Source organism: Arvicanthis niloticus, chromosome 7, assembly GCF_011762505.2.
Source record: "Arvicanthis niloticus isolate mArvNil1 chromosome 7, mArvNil1.pat.X, whole genome shotgun sequence".
In the NCBI taxonomy this organism is placed as follows: Eukaryota; Metazoa; Chordata; class Mammalia; order Rodentia; family Muridae; genus Arvicanthis; species Arvicanthis niloticus.
The window spans coordinates 33,824,317-33,839,584 of record NC_047664.1 but is presented as its reverse complement, the minus strand read 5'-3'; positions in this window follow the sequence as shown (position 1 = coordinate 33,839,584).

Below are 15,268 nucleotides of genomic sequence, written 5' to 3'. Positions count from 1 at the left end.
AGAGAGGGAGAGAGAAAGGGAGGGAGAGAGGGAAGGAGGGAGAGGGAGGGAGAGGGAGAGGGGGAGGGGGAGGGGGAGGGGGAGGGGGAGAGGGAGAGGGAGAGGGAGAGGGAGAGGGAGATCAAAAAGCCTTCCCAGGCAGCTTCTTTCCAACCGTGGTTACCAGGATGTCTCTGTGCTGTGGGAGGGTGGGTGGATGTAGGACAAGCATAGAGGTTGGGTAGCAAGTCCAAGCACCTAGGGCCCAACACAGGACTGTTCTGTTGTTTTTTTTTTTTGTTTTTTAATTCCACGCTTTTGCTGAGTACATGGTAGCTATTCTCTTCCCACAGGGGAAAGGAGAAACTGGGAAGATGGATATGTTAAATCCATATATATGTTATATAACAACAACATATATTACTCTATATAATCTTATAGTATTGTATTATATATGTTAAATATACACAAACATATGGGCTATAAGAGTAAACAAAATTAAAGTGGAGGCTATCCAGATAAAACCCAATGCAGTATGAATTTTTACATGATCTCTCAAAGTGTGGAGGCATCTCTTCAGCCTACGTTCCCTTGCTCACTAGTGGAATTCACATTATGTCATATACTCATGAGTCATTTATGTTTTCCTAGGGACTAGGCTTTCCAGGCAGGCCCTTTGACAACTTAAATATTTAGATCTATTTTTGTTAACAGCTTCCATAAAGTTTTTATATAGAAGAAGTTGCCTGTCTTGGTCATAATGTTATCTGCATTTTTTTCAATGTTTACTTTTAGAATCCTGGATTTTGGGGCTAGTGAGATGGTGCATTGGTTAAGGGTGACTTACTGTTCTTGCAGAGAACTTGAATTTGGTTCCTATCATCCATGATGGGTAGCTCACAACCATCTGTATCTCTAGTTTTGGGGAGATTCAATACCTCTAGCCTGTGGGCACTCATGTTATCATACACACACACACACACACACACACACACACACACACTTAAAAATAAAATAAAAATAGTTTTTAAAAAAAAAAAACACTAGATTTTTTTTTTCTGAAGAAGAACCAATCTGGAAACATTAACATCATGGTACAAACACCATGGAACATTAACATGGTAATATCATGGTACACAGCTTCCTGTTCATTTTGGCTGGTACTGTGATCTGAATGTTTGTGAGGCCGAGGGCCGTGCGAGTCCCCTTCTTTTGTTCTTTTGCCTTGTGGGGAAACAACAAGTACCATCAGCCCTTACCAGATCCTGAATCCATTCATGTCTATATTGGGCTTCTTAGCTTCCAGAACCAAAAAGAAATTTCCACTAAATGTGTTATCCAATCCATGGTGTTTTTGTTACAGCATCTGGATGGACCAAGACAGCTGGGATCACAAGAGCCCTCCAGACCCTGAGGGTTCAACAGAGTGCTTTAGCACATCACTTTGAAAGCCTCACTCCACCTCTCTCTGATTTGGCTAAGTAGTACAGAAGCCAGATTAAACGTGGGTAGTCTGAGTTACCCAGAGAGAATATCATGTGCTCCTTTTAATTACTTGTTACTTAACAACTTGATCTATTTATGTTTATAAGAATCAGGTGGTGCCAATCTGGTTTATGAAAAAGCCACTTGATGGAGTTCCATGTAATTGCACATGGCTAATTACATAAATCAGCTATTTGTGTTCCAAATTGACCTTTGAAAGCTGTGCGAACTCCTCCAATTGTTCCCCATAAGCAAATAGAATTAGACCCAGAGAATACAAACTGCCTGAAATAATCAAAGGCCCACCATGTTGGAAAAGCCGGGCTTTCTGCCAAAGAGCCCACGCCTGAGCTTGACCAATCTTGCTCTTTGAAGGCAGGGAATGCCTACTTCTACCCAGAATCCTTGGTGAATTCAATGTGGGTTACATGCTGGTAAGACCACAGTAAATGGCCACAGATTGGGAGCTTAACTTACAGACACATTTTCTCAGCTGTGGAAGGTCAGGATGTGGACAAGAGTTGTCCTTTCTTTGGCTTATGGATAGCAGTATGCCCATGTCCTCCTGTGATTGTCCCTGCCTGAGTGTCTGCATCCAGGTCTCTCCATCTCATAAGAATTCCAGTCAGATTGGATTAGGGTCTACCCTAGTGACTTCATTTTGACTTAACCATCTCTTAAAAGACTCTATCTTCACATACAACCATTGTTATGGTCTGAATGTGAGTGTCTCCCATAGGCTCAAGTTGAACCCTGAACCAGCAGCTGGGAGTGCTGTTTGGAAAGGTAATGAAAGTGCCAGGAGGTGGGGCCCAGGTAAATGAATTAGGCTCTGAGACTTTGACTCTGAAGGTCCTATCCAGTCATACTCCCTTACTCTCACTCTTCTGCACCACCAGTTGTGGTAGGTGATTAGCAGATGCAGACTGAATGACACATTTAGAAAAACAATCAGGGAAAGTGGAATCTTGAGCCACTGTCTTGGTTCCTCTGCTCTTGGCAGTCATGTGCATTTGGTCTGTCTTTGTTGTGAGAAATGCATGATGGGTAATCTATACACAACTTGATTGCCTTTAGCGTCACCTAAGAGATACATGCCAAGATGTGTCTGAGAAGGAGTTTCCAGAGAGAAATAACGGAGGAAAGAAGGTATACCCTGTAGTGGAAGCATCGTTTAATGGGGTTGGAGACTAGTCTGAATATAGAAGGAGGAAAAATGAGAAATACAGCTGAACACTGGTGTTCCCTTTCTCTGCTTCCTAGTTGACACCATGGACCAATCTGTTCCTGCCATCAAGTCTTCCCACTAGGATGGACTTTATGGTTCAGGAGATTAAGTCTTCCCTCCCACAAGATGTTTTTTTTTTTTTTTTTTTTTTTTTTTTTTTTTTTAAATCGGTTATCTGGTCTCACAATGAGAAAAGTAACCAATACAAAATCCACAATTCATGTTGGATGGGCATCCACATGCCCACGTGAAGTGTGGCTTCTGATCTTAAATCTCTCACTAATTTTCAACTGATTTTAGGGAATCATCTTTCCCAGTGTGGACCTTGGTGCTCCCACGTGGAGGAAGGAAATGCTGGCCTCTGAGTCTTCCACAGTAGTGACAGATTTTGTGATGATCTTCTTGAAAGACTGGGTCTCCTATCAGATGATCTGACCAACACTATCTCCTGTCTCTGCCATTTGATCCCAGCAAACACAAATAGGACAGGACAGAAATATTCTCAGGATGGAAATGGAACCTGAGAACGTAATCCTCTCCGTGTTAGAAATGGGGAGAGAAAAATTTGAAGTCTCTGGAGAAATTCTGTTTGTGTAAATGTCTTAGCTTTTCTGATTTTATTTAGTGGCAAGAAAATACTTTTCTTATGAAGCTGTAGGTTGGTTTTAGAGGAGTCACTCTATCCAGCCCACACATGAGAAATCACGTTTCTCTTATGAAAGTGACATCTGTACTGTTGAAATCCCAAGCTTCAAGATGATACGATTGTGTATGAGGCAAAGAGCCATGGCCAGTGGCTTGGCTGAAGGATTAGATTCTTGGGAAGAACCTTATTTGAAGTTTTATGATAAGGCGGTCCCGAGAACTGGTGTGTGAAAGAGATGTCTTTTATCAGGAAAGAACCATAAAGATGTCTGTGAACAATATGGATTCTCACCAAGGTGTGGCCTTGGCAGAGCAGAGTTTTAATAGTTAAGTGGCTAGGATACCCTTTCTATGGATACCAGTCAGCCCTTCCACAGATTCCCTATTATTACCTATTGACTTTATACGAGGCTACTATTATAGCAGAGAGGAGCATTATACATAGGCTTGGCAATGTGGCTCCTTCTAACTGTCTAAGTCTGACCTGGCTGTAGCGGTTGCTTGTTCTGTGAGCAGCAGAAACTAACTCCAGGGGACCTGGATGACCAGTCATCTACCTGTTGGCAGGGTGATTATATCTGGCTACTTCCATCATGGGAAAGGGAAGCATTTTGTTCTTACTGAAATAAACACTCTGGGTATGAGTTTGCCTTTCCTGCATGCAATGCTTCTGCCAAAACCACCATCTGTGGACTTGCAGGATGCCTTATGTGCACTGATGGTGTTCTGTACAGCAATGATCTGATCAAGAAGTTCACTCCAGAGCAAGGAACTGAAACAGTGGGCCCATGTTCATGAAATTCACTGATCTCACTGTGTTCCCTGGGATCCTGAAATAGCTGGCTTGGTAGATTGGTAGTTAGCCTTTTAAAGATACAGTGATAGTGACAGTTAGGTGGCTATACCTTTCAGAGTTGAGACAAAGTTCTCCAAGAAGCTGCATATGCTCTCAGTCAGCATCTAATATATGGTGCTCTCCCTCTCACAACCAGGATTTGTGGGTCCAGGAATTAAGGAGTGAGTGTATAGTTAGCATCACCCATTATTATACCTAGTAACTTATTAACAAACTATTGTTTTTGTCTTTTAAAACATCATTCTCTTTTGGCATTGGGACCTTAGTTTTAGAAGGAAGAATGACTTCACCAGTAGGTACAAAGATAATTACATTTAACTTGAGTTTAAGTCTGCTACCTACCTGCTTTGAGCGCTTCATGCCTCTGAATTAATAAGAAAAGATGTTCCTGAGTAGGTGGAGGTGACTGATTCAGATTACCAAGGGGAAATTGGATGATTACTCTGTAATGGATGTGAGGAATACTATGTTTGGAATGAGCAGATCATTTAGAGTGTCTTAGTACTACCATGTCCTGTGATTAGTAATAGTGAAAACTTTTTAGCACTGAATTGAGGACTATAAAAGACCCAAGGTCTTAAAAATGAATTATAATTTTCTTATTATTTTATTTGGAGCCTAGATGGGTTAAGATCTCTATTGGTGTTAATCTTTATGTATAAACTTGGTTAGTCTGTAGTGCCTAATTGTTTCTATTATTATATATAATTATTTCTATTATTATAGATATTATTATGAAGATATTTACTACTAATTGGTACTTTCTATTAATAGACTTTAAGTAAATCAGATCACTTTATGTATTGTGGGAAGGCCCCATCTAATCAGTTGAAAACCTCATAACAAATATTGTCATCTCTAGAGGAAATTCTGACACAAGGCTACAATATTGAAATCTGTGATGGTTAGCTTTAATTGTCACCTTGGCACAACTTAAAATCACCCAGGAATAGTCTCAATGAAAGATTTTTTTTTTTTTACATTGGGCTAGTTGTGTGTGTGTTGGGGGGAAAGGGGAGAGACTGTCATGATTAAGTTAAAGGATGTAGGAAGACTCAGCCCAATGTGGGCGGCGTCATTCCCTAGGAAGAGGGTCTTGAACTATACTGGAGTGGAGACACTCAGCTGAAGCAGTCAACCACATGAACATTTATGTACTCATTTATCTCTGCTCTTGTGGATGTGCTGTAACTGTCTTTCCTGTTTTGACTTTGCCACAGTGATAGACTATGAACCAAAATTGTGAACAAAAATAAATCTTTTCTTCCCTAAAGGGTTTTTTTTGTTTGTTTGTTTTTTGTCAGGGTGTGTTTTATCACAGCAACTGAAATTAAACTAAGGCAGAAATTGGTACCAAGAAAATGTGTGTGTGTGTGTGTGGGGGGGGGTCATATTGCTGTGATTAAACTAACCATATGGCTTTTAAGCTTTTGAACTATTAGCTTACTGGAGACCCTGAGTGAACAACACAAAGCCGGGGACCAATGCAAAAGCAAGACGAATTTTATTGTTCCAGCATGTTGGCGTCATCCTGCATCCAAATGGAGAGGAGATGACCCCAGACAGCTTGTTGGACAGACCTTTATACAGTTTCCAGGGGTAGCATAGAGAAACAGCAGCTAGGCACAATATGATTGGTAGAACAGTGTGACTTTTAAACTGATAGGCCTTTAGGGAATGAGGTGGCAGGGACTTCCCCTGTCTTCAGGTGGCCAATAGTCCTGTCCTGTGGAATGTGTCCAAGTGCTCTGGGCCTCCCCCACCTGCAGGTCAGTCCCCACCCCCTGTGGTCTGAGGAATGTTATTAGCCTCTCTCTTCTGGAGGGACAAGTGTTTCAAAGTTCCTGAGCTGACCTCTTCAGAAGAATATGTGTTTGATAAATTGGTCTAGAAAAACCACTGAAGACTGGGTTCTTCCTGCCTTCTCTCCTACCCTAAATATCTTCCAGCTCATAGGTCTCTCTCTCTCTCTCTCTCTCTCTCTCTCTCTCTCTCTCTCTCACACACACACACACACACACACACACACACACACACACACACACATACACACACACGTCTACAACAAAAGCCTTCCCCTTACCCATCCCATGTCATCACTTTATATATCACATTCTGATCCTGTCCAATTATCTTTGTCTCCATTTTAGTGGAAGTGTGGAAAATGAGACTAGTGAGAGATACAGACAAATTTGAGGCCTGGTGTATGGTGTTTTAGGAAAAAACAAAGGCTCTATTAGGAACAAGACAGGAGGGATTCCATGTGATAATTTGGCTAAGAATCGACTTTTTAACCAGCCTGGGATTAAAGAAGGATCTGTGACTGTCAAAGAGATTGACAACATTGAAATGAAACCTCCTGTGCTTCCTTGGGACAATAGGAAAGTGTCTTCTCAGGGTCAGCATACAGATGCCAATACAGCTGCAGTCCCAAGGGGATAGACTATATCATCAGCTATAGCAGTACACACAATATAGGCACATCACCCAGGTAGTGCCAGTTTTGAAGACATGAAAAGTGCCAGATTGAGGAGCTTATGGAGAGCAGCTGAGGTCTGGCACCATGGGGTCCTGACAGATCATTGCATAAAACTGTGAAGATGAAGCCTCAGTTATGGTAGAGAGCCCAGGATACTGGAGAGTTCAGTTGTAGAGTGGAGATGCCCTAAACTGAAGAAAAAAACTGACTGAGCAAGAGCCCAAGGGGCAGGGCTACCCAAGCCCTTTGGAAGCCAGCTTAGCCTTAGACTCTGCACATCAAGCTGTAGGATTGATTTCTCCTGCTGGATTCTAGTTTTGCTTTGTATTCTTCATTAATTCTCAATTCTTTCCCACTAGAATAAGAAAGTTATTCTGTGACATCATATGTTGGAAGTATATAAGTTGTTCATAATTGTATAGGAACCCATAGTTAAGAAAAGACTTTGAACTTCGGTTCTTTTGAGACAGGGATCCTAGTATGTATCCCTGACTGGCCCTATTGGACTCTAAGATCCAAAACCAGGGGACGTGCTCCCCTAGAGACACACACGAACAGAGGATTTGCTGCAACAACATGAGGTTTAATGATTCCAGTGCACCAGGGCTCTCTTGCATGCAGGCAAGAGAACCCCCAACAAAAGCTGGGAGCAGTTTTTATACAGAGTTTACGAGGGCAACAGCAAAGGACCACAAAGGCTGACCTTCTCAGGTCTGGTCTATAAATGACTCAGATTCGTACATTACTTTTATGACAATGAGTGTCTTCCATTTGCCCAGGTTGATTACATTAAGGGCTCAGTTTCCTGACCACCTCCCATCCTGGGCCCCTCACCTGGAATGTGTCTCCATGCTTTGGGCCTTCCCCACCCGCAGGTGGGCTCCCTTCCCTGTGGTCTGAGGTATGTTAATCAGCCTCTCCCTTCCTCTTCTGAATGTTAATCCAGCAAGTGTCCTCTGACTCAGGAATAATGTTCCCAGGGTAGTGAATTCTAAGTTCAAACCTAGGCCTGAATTTCTCACATTTGGTTCTTACAGCCTACCTTATTAGATAGATCAGGCTGGCCTTAAACCTACCTAAATCTGCCTACCTCCACCTCCTGAGTGCTGAAATTAAAGGCTTGTGCTTTTGTGTTAGTCATAATATTTTCTTTTCTATTGCCATCAGAGAAAGGGAACTGAGGTCCAAAATCCAGCATGAGGGAGGGTTCCATACTCAATGGCCTCAAAGGCTACTTACTAACCCAAGTAAAGGTTATCTTAAAGAACAATGATGTGGGGATGGTAACAGGACATATTTGATATAAAAGTAAAGGGAGAGAGTGAGCATAGGAGGACTAAGTGGGAGCAGGAAGGATGGCAGAGAGGAGGAGGTGTCTTAGTGTTCTCTTGCTGTGAAGAGACACTATGACCAAGGCAACTCTTATAAAGGAAAGCATTTAACTAGGACTTGCTTATAATTTCAGCAGTTTAGTCCATTGTCATTATGGTGGGAAGCCTGGTGGCACGCAAGCAGACACAGTGCTGGAGAACTAGTTGTGAATTCTACATCTGAATCCACAGGCAGAAGGTAGAGAAAGCCATTGAGCCTGTTTTGAGTTTTTACCCCAAAACCCATCCCTAGTGATTCACTTCCTCCAACAAGGCTACACCTACTCCAACAGGGCCACACCCACTCCAACAGGGCCACACCCACTCCAACAGGGCCACACCTCCTAACCCCTCTCAAATAGCACCATTCCCTAAGGACAGCACATTTAAATATAGGAGCCCATTGGGGTCATTCCTAGTCAAACCACCACAGGAGGGCCAACCAGAAATACATGTTTGAAATGCTGCAGGGAAACTGCTACTTTATTTTTTTAGAAGGAAGGTCTGAGAGTCCTTCACAGTGATAGGCTAAAGCTACCTAGAGACAAGATGGCTGTCCAAATGACCTCTAAGAGATTTCAGGTTTCATTATCATCTAATTTTTATGCTAAAGAGCATACAGACCATCATCATTACAGTTTACCATCTCCATGGCAGCATCTGAGAAGGCCCATATAAAGAAAGAAAATAGGAGTGACTGGATTCCTAGAAAACCTGCTGCCTTTCTCCTGAGACCCTAATGAATATTTCTTTTTCTAGTTTCTTCTACCCAGTCACCATGACTCCACACCCTGCGAGGGCTGAGAAGCTGATTTATGATCTAGGCTCCGGTTTCTTTTTGGCCACCGAACAAATGTGTGCTATTAGTATTCAGTTTTGGTTTTGAATTTGTCTTCGCTTTTCTGAATAAATAAAAATCCCATTCTGGGGGATGTTCTCTGTTTCTCAAGGGAGGGTGATTCCCACATTCGTGTCCTTCTCCGGAGGGTGAGCTGTGTGGGCAGCTCCAGCGAGTGCCTCCAGTGAAAGAATTTATCTGAATTCAAGGAGGGGCTTGTGGGAAGCTGAAATGACTAGGAGCCAGTTGCTCAGAAGCACAGGTAAGACAACTGCCGGGACTTGTGGTTGGCATCTGAAATGAAGGAGGAACAGCTTTGGCCCTGTACTCTTGGTTAGCCTATGTGATCTAGTGCTTCTTTCTGGTAGAGCACATGGGAACGGCTTCAAGTTAGAGGACACCAGTGGGAGTCAGCTGCAGGACGGACTCCTTGAGGTGCAGGGAAGACCTTCCTCAGCCTGAAGTCTGAAGTCTGTTTTGAGAAGTCTGTTTGAGAGAGGACGACTCTCTCCCACAAAAAGTGGGTTTTCTTATTCTATAGCTACTGTGCATTGGCTGTCTTTATTTGGCTGCCTGGGCCTGGCTTGGCCCTGGAATGTGGATTTCTCCACAGGGGTCTCACACATACCTACTTGTTTCCCAACCTATTTTGTAACTGCAGAGGAAAAAGTAGGTGTGCTATTTGATTCCAGCAGAGACTAATTGTTTCCCCCACCTCGTCTTTCAGAACTACTATGGGGCCATGGGGTTTTAGAGATTGAATGTGTTTTGAGTAACTATGGTTTTTATTCTTTCCAAAGCTTTCATTTTTCTTCATATTATCGAGCAAAGCCTTTTGCTTGATGCACAGAGAAACGTAGGCTATAGCACTGTAGTTTTGCCTAAAAGAGAAAGCTTTATTGTATGGGAAACTGACAGGGAGGTTGGGAGTTGAAAACAAATTTGTCTCTGGTCAGTTGGCGGTAAGTGGCTAGGGAGATACTAGTAGGCATGCAGGACATTGATCTCATCACCAGTGGACTTTAAAACTAAAGACTGAATCTCCATGACTCTAATTGCTCTTCAGAAGAATGAGTCTTGAATCCAAGCTCAGGCAGTGGGATGAGACTTAACATCCTACCTGCACAGAAGATCACGAATAGGTAATTATCTCAATCCATCTCTAGCACAAAAGATTAGTATTTAACAGGAAGTTTTCTGATAAAGTCAATCCAAATGGGCTTGTCAGTCACCTGCTCAGGACAAAGTCTTTGAGGAAGAGCAGCTTGCTGCAGAGGCTTTAGAAATTATATATATACATATATCTCCTAAAATATGAATCAGCACATTGGTCTCTTTGGCTACTCTCACCTCTTGAGAGTTCGTGATACTTTACAACAAACTCTGCATGGCTGTGTCTCATCTGAATTCTTTCTACAGAGATCACAAAGACTATGAGAGCAAGGGGGTGACATGCAGACAGAGAATGTCAGTGATAGATGTTCTTCAAAATTTACAAGAAGGAAGAGAAGTTCCTGGTTGGATGCTGAGAGGGTGGAGCTTAGGGTCCTTTATGCAAACTGCAGTGGTAACCACGCCTCTTCTCTGCTCTGTTGGTATTTTAGTAGAGTTAATTGTGTGTGTGTGTGTGTGTGTGTGTGTGTGTGTGTGAATGTGTTGAACATGTGACACCCAAAGATCCTTGCCTGGACAATCGGACTTCCTTTGCATTTGTCCATTCTTTTTAAATTCTTTTTAAGCATTGCCAATATTAATACATGGATTGTATAAATGAATGAGACTCGCTTTGCAATTTCAGGTTATGTTAATAGCATACATAGTGCACACTCTGTACTTGGAAAGTCAGTTTCGATCTGGCTTATCCTTACATGGATTCTGCAAGTTTTTGCTGAAGGACAAACTAAGAAATTGGTTAGTTAAGCAGTTTGTGATCTTTCGAAAGCAAATCTCAAGTCACTGCATTTATTATAGATGACTTTTTTGTTAAGACTGTTCATGGGTTATCTGAGATCATGGCTATTAGCCATCCTACCTTACTAGCCTCCTCCCCCTAATCCCAGACTACCACAGCCAGTGGCACCTGCAAGCAATGCTTCAATCTCAAGAGTCCATTCGATGCCTTAGAGTGTGCTGCAGCACCCCTCTGTGCTGAGAACTACCTTGAAAGAAGCCGGGCTAGGATGAGTGTGCTTGGATAAGGGAGCAGGTCTCTCTTAGGTGTATATACTGCCAAGGATCAGCTTCCTGAATTAAGGCAGATACCTGACCCTCCCTAGCATCACCCACTTTTAGCACTGCTTTACAACTGGGAAAACAAAAGCACAAAACACATCCAGATCTCCACATTGGAAGGGAGTTGGAGCCAGAATATGGCTGGCCTGCCTGTCCACTGCACAGTCAGAGCCCACACAGCCAGCCACTGGGGCTGGTGAGAACAAGGACCAAGCAGAGAGCACCGACTCTCCTCACAGCTTCCTACAAAACTACTCTGAGCCACTAAGAAAGAAAAACAGATCCCTGTCAGTCTCAAAGCTCCATATCTGAGGTGTCACACTCCTCACCATAGCCTGTGACCTTATTCACTCAGATGTTTCTTGAGGAAACCACACAGTCACCAAATGCTTGTCACAGTAATACAGGACTGGAGGGCTCCCCCCCACCCCCCATGCCCAGAGCCTGCCTCCAGCATGTGTAGAGATTTCCGTTTTCATGTTTCTTATTACACTGGTTATCAGTCCCTGTCTCCTGGTGCAAGCTGGGAGGAGCATCCCTAATTATAGATTGTAAAACAACATTTTCCTTCTTACAGCATGAATGGGTCTCACAAAAACGAACTGGGAAGTTTGTTATTTGGCTCGATGTACCAAAATATGCCCATTAAACCCAGCAGATTGATAGATAAAGACACCCACACTGACCCAAGATAAACATCACAACATCTGTCTGCCAGAGCAGAGCCTGACGTACTGCGAGCTTACCTCTCTGGGCTCAGCTACACTGAGTTCATGTAGCTTTTATTATTTATTTATTTATTTAAATTCAATGTCACATTAGATAAAGGTTTGTAAACTGAACACTATGTTTTCAAGAACATTTTAAAAATATCACTGCCAATTCCATTTAAGGTTAAATACACTTTTTTAAAATTTAAAAGGTTGTGGGGCTGGAGACATGACTCAATGGTTGAGAACACTTGATATTCTTGCAGAGGACTTAGGTCAGGTTCCCAGCACCCACATCGGGCAGCTCACAACCGCTCATAACTCTGGTTCTAGGGGATCCAACACTCTGCTAGCCTTTGTAGGCATGTTCACCCATGTGCACATACATACATGCATGCACATGTACACATACAATAAATAACCATAACACGCAAAAAAAATGTAGCTTGCTTTCCCCTCATAAAAGAAACTTCTCTTTTCAACAGAAGAATACGATTACAGAAAGTCACATGTATATGTGTATGTACATGTACGTGTGTGTGTGTGTGTGTGTGTGTGTGTGTGTGTGTGTGTGATTCTGGTATACCCAGTGCCAGTGACTACATATACAACATAATTTCTGCCCCTATAGCTTAGAGAACACCAAATTGGAAGGGGCAGGAAGAGTGTGAAAAGAACTGGAGGCCCAGGAAATCTCCTGTGAGATTGTGTCTGTTGGGAATTCAGGGGAGCTTGACCTATGATTCCTCAACAACATGGCTGCCTAGTTGTACTGATGATCAACAACATGTACTGAACAAGCACACTCTGAACAGATAAAACACAGAAGAAGAAATCCCACAGTGTTCACCCTTAGACAAAGGACTCCAGCCAATGAATAACTGTGGAGAGAGAGAATTAGTCTTCCCTAGGGGTAAGCCCGTAAATGAGTCTTCAACTAAGTGGTCAGTCCGACACATACACACAAAAGAACACCAGGGGCCAGTACATGGTACCTTGATGTTGACCATCCAGCCTCAAAACCATGAGAAACTCATTTACGATGTTTAATGCACTGAAGTCTGTGGCTTATACTATGTGCTTAGTATTATCCACTCCAAATGATGATGACATGGTGGACACAGAGGTCTGGGGATAGTCTGTCAAACATTTTATCCTTTTTTTTTTTTTAACTGAACTGAAGACTTTTAAGAATAATTTATTCAGAAGACAGTTTGACAACAAGACAATAGTCATGGGTTCCTCCCTAGTGCCTATGACCTCCCGTTGGACTTTTGACCCGATTTACATTGCCAGGCATTGAACTGTCTTTTGTGATGCAGGACCCTAGTTCAACCCTGTAGGCATAATGTTATTGTACACTGTGTAAAGATTATCCTTGTATTATTCAAGGGCATGGCATTGTAGTGCGTATTCTAACTATAGCCTGCCTGAATGTTGTGTAAACATTGCTTCCGTTTATTTTCTGACTTGTCAATGGAAGTTGATCAGCTGATAGCTGAGCAGAAGTGAGAATAGGGCTGGGCTTCCAATCCCAGCCAGGGAAGGAAGGAAGGAAGGAAGGGAGGAAGGGAGGAAGGGAGAAAGGAAGGAAGGGAGGGAGGGAGGGAGGGAGAGAGGAAGGAACAAAGGGAGAGGGAGAGGGATAGTGAAGAGGGAGAGGGAGAGGGATAGTGAAGAGGGACAGGGAGAGGAAGAGGGAGAAGGTGAGGAAGAGGGAGAGGGAGAGGGAGAGGGAGAGGGAGAGGGAGAGGGAGAGGGAGAGGGAGAGGGAGAGGGAGAGGGAGAGGGAGAGGGAGAGGGAGAGGGAGAGGGAGAAAGAGAGGGAGAGGATTTGCCAGGAGGAAAGTGTCTCAGGAGCCACGATGGGAACATACCTGGAGCAGAAAGAGCCAGTTCAACACTAAAATACAAGTATCTTGGGGATTTTGGCTGGGAGGTAGCCAGATTAGCTTAGAGAAATAGAATAAATTAATAACTGCTCATTTCCTGTGCTGTAAAGCTTATCAAATAAATCTTAAATTGTCTGTCTCATTTATTTGGGAGCTAGCTGGGATAGAGAAAAACTCACTTACAAACCCGCAATAAGACAACCCCAAAGCATTTGTTTTGTTCCATAACCTTCAGTTCATTATTGTACCACTGGGCAAGTCTTGCCTGGTAGTTTGGAATTTAAGCATGCAGTTTGCTGGGTAATGCCATTGGTGATTTTTCTCCTGCAGTGGTTTACATAAACGTTTCCTACACCAAGAGCGCGATCCAGCAAGGAGGAAGCTTTCAGGTCAGTCTGTGCCAAGCAAACCAAGTATTGTATCTTCAGCTCTCATGTCATACCATCTGCTTGTTGTGGGCAACCAAGAGCCATGGCAAGAGCCTGAGTCCCATCAACCTCTTCTTCTGCAAAATCCACTTAATAGCTTCCCCCAGAGCTAAAGCTAATTTTCCATTTCCATGGTGATGGATCTTGGCTGTCCCAAGTGCCTTCTTTCGTTTTGCTTTTGTCTGCTGACCATGTGCTAAGAAAACATGCTCAGCGTCCTGGCCCTGGGCTGGTATGCTGACATAAGGCATCAAGTCTGGGAATTGGATTGGATTGGCTGGGAAGTGTGATACTAATCGTCTATGGGAGATGCCAGCTTTCCACCCCAGGTTTCCACTGCATTTTGCATTTATGGACATTTTCAGATGTTGGTCACAACCAACAGAAAGATCACAGTTGATTTTTTTTCTTCCTTCATCTTTGCTACAGGACTGCTCTGCTTGTTCACAGATAGAAGCATATTCAGTCTTGGGAAAGAAAAGAATTCCTCAAGGGGTGAAATGCATTTCAAAGATAGTCACGGCAAATGCCATAACAATTACCCACTTGAGCCGGAGCTTCCTTTTCTGCTCATAATTATTGTTGCTCTTCTGAAGAGCAGCCACGGCACTTAGGGGGATAAATATTTCTTCAATGATTTCTTTTGTAAAGTCGAGTCCCTTTAAGCACTGGAATGCTTCAGTTCTGTCATTTACTTCTATGCCAGTCTGCATAGTCCTATTGCTAAGGGGATATTGGAAACCCCAAATAAACAGCCTTTGGTCTGTAAATTATTCATAAAGTCAACAAGAAATCTGGGGACCTTTTCTTCAGAACTAAAATATGGTCTCTGTTTTCAAAATGAAGGAGGCTTCTCTTCAGTGAATTTGTTGAACTGAGGGATTTTGAATGTATGTGAGCAAATTGAGAGGAGTTGGACATTGTCCAGAAAGTCACCGGAGTCCTTTTAACAGAATAAATATTGAAGCTGGAGAACAATTTTATGTCAATTTCTTTGATGTCAATAGAAAGAACACCAGATGCTGTCAGAGTGCTTTATGCAGAACAAGGGCAGGGCACCCACCCTGTCCTCAGAGAGCCATCCATTATTACGCTTTGAATAAACATTGTCCTCCTGGCTGACTCT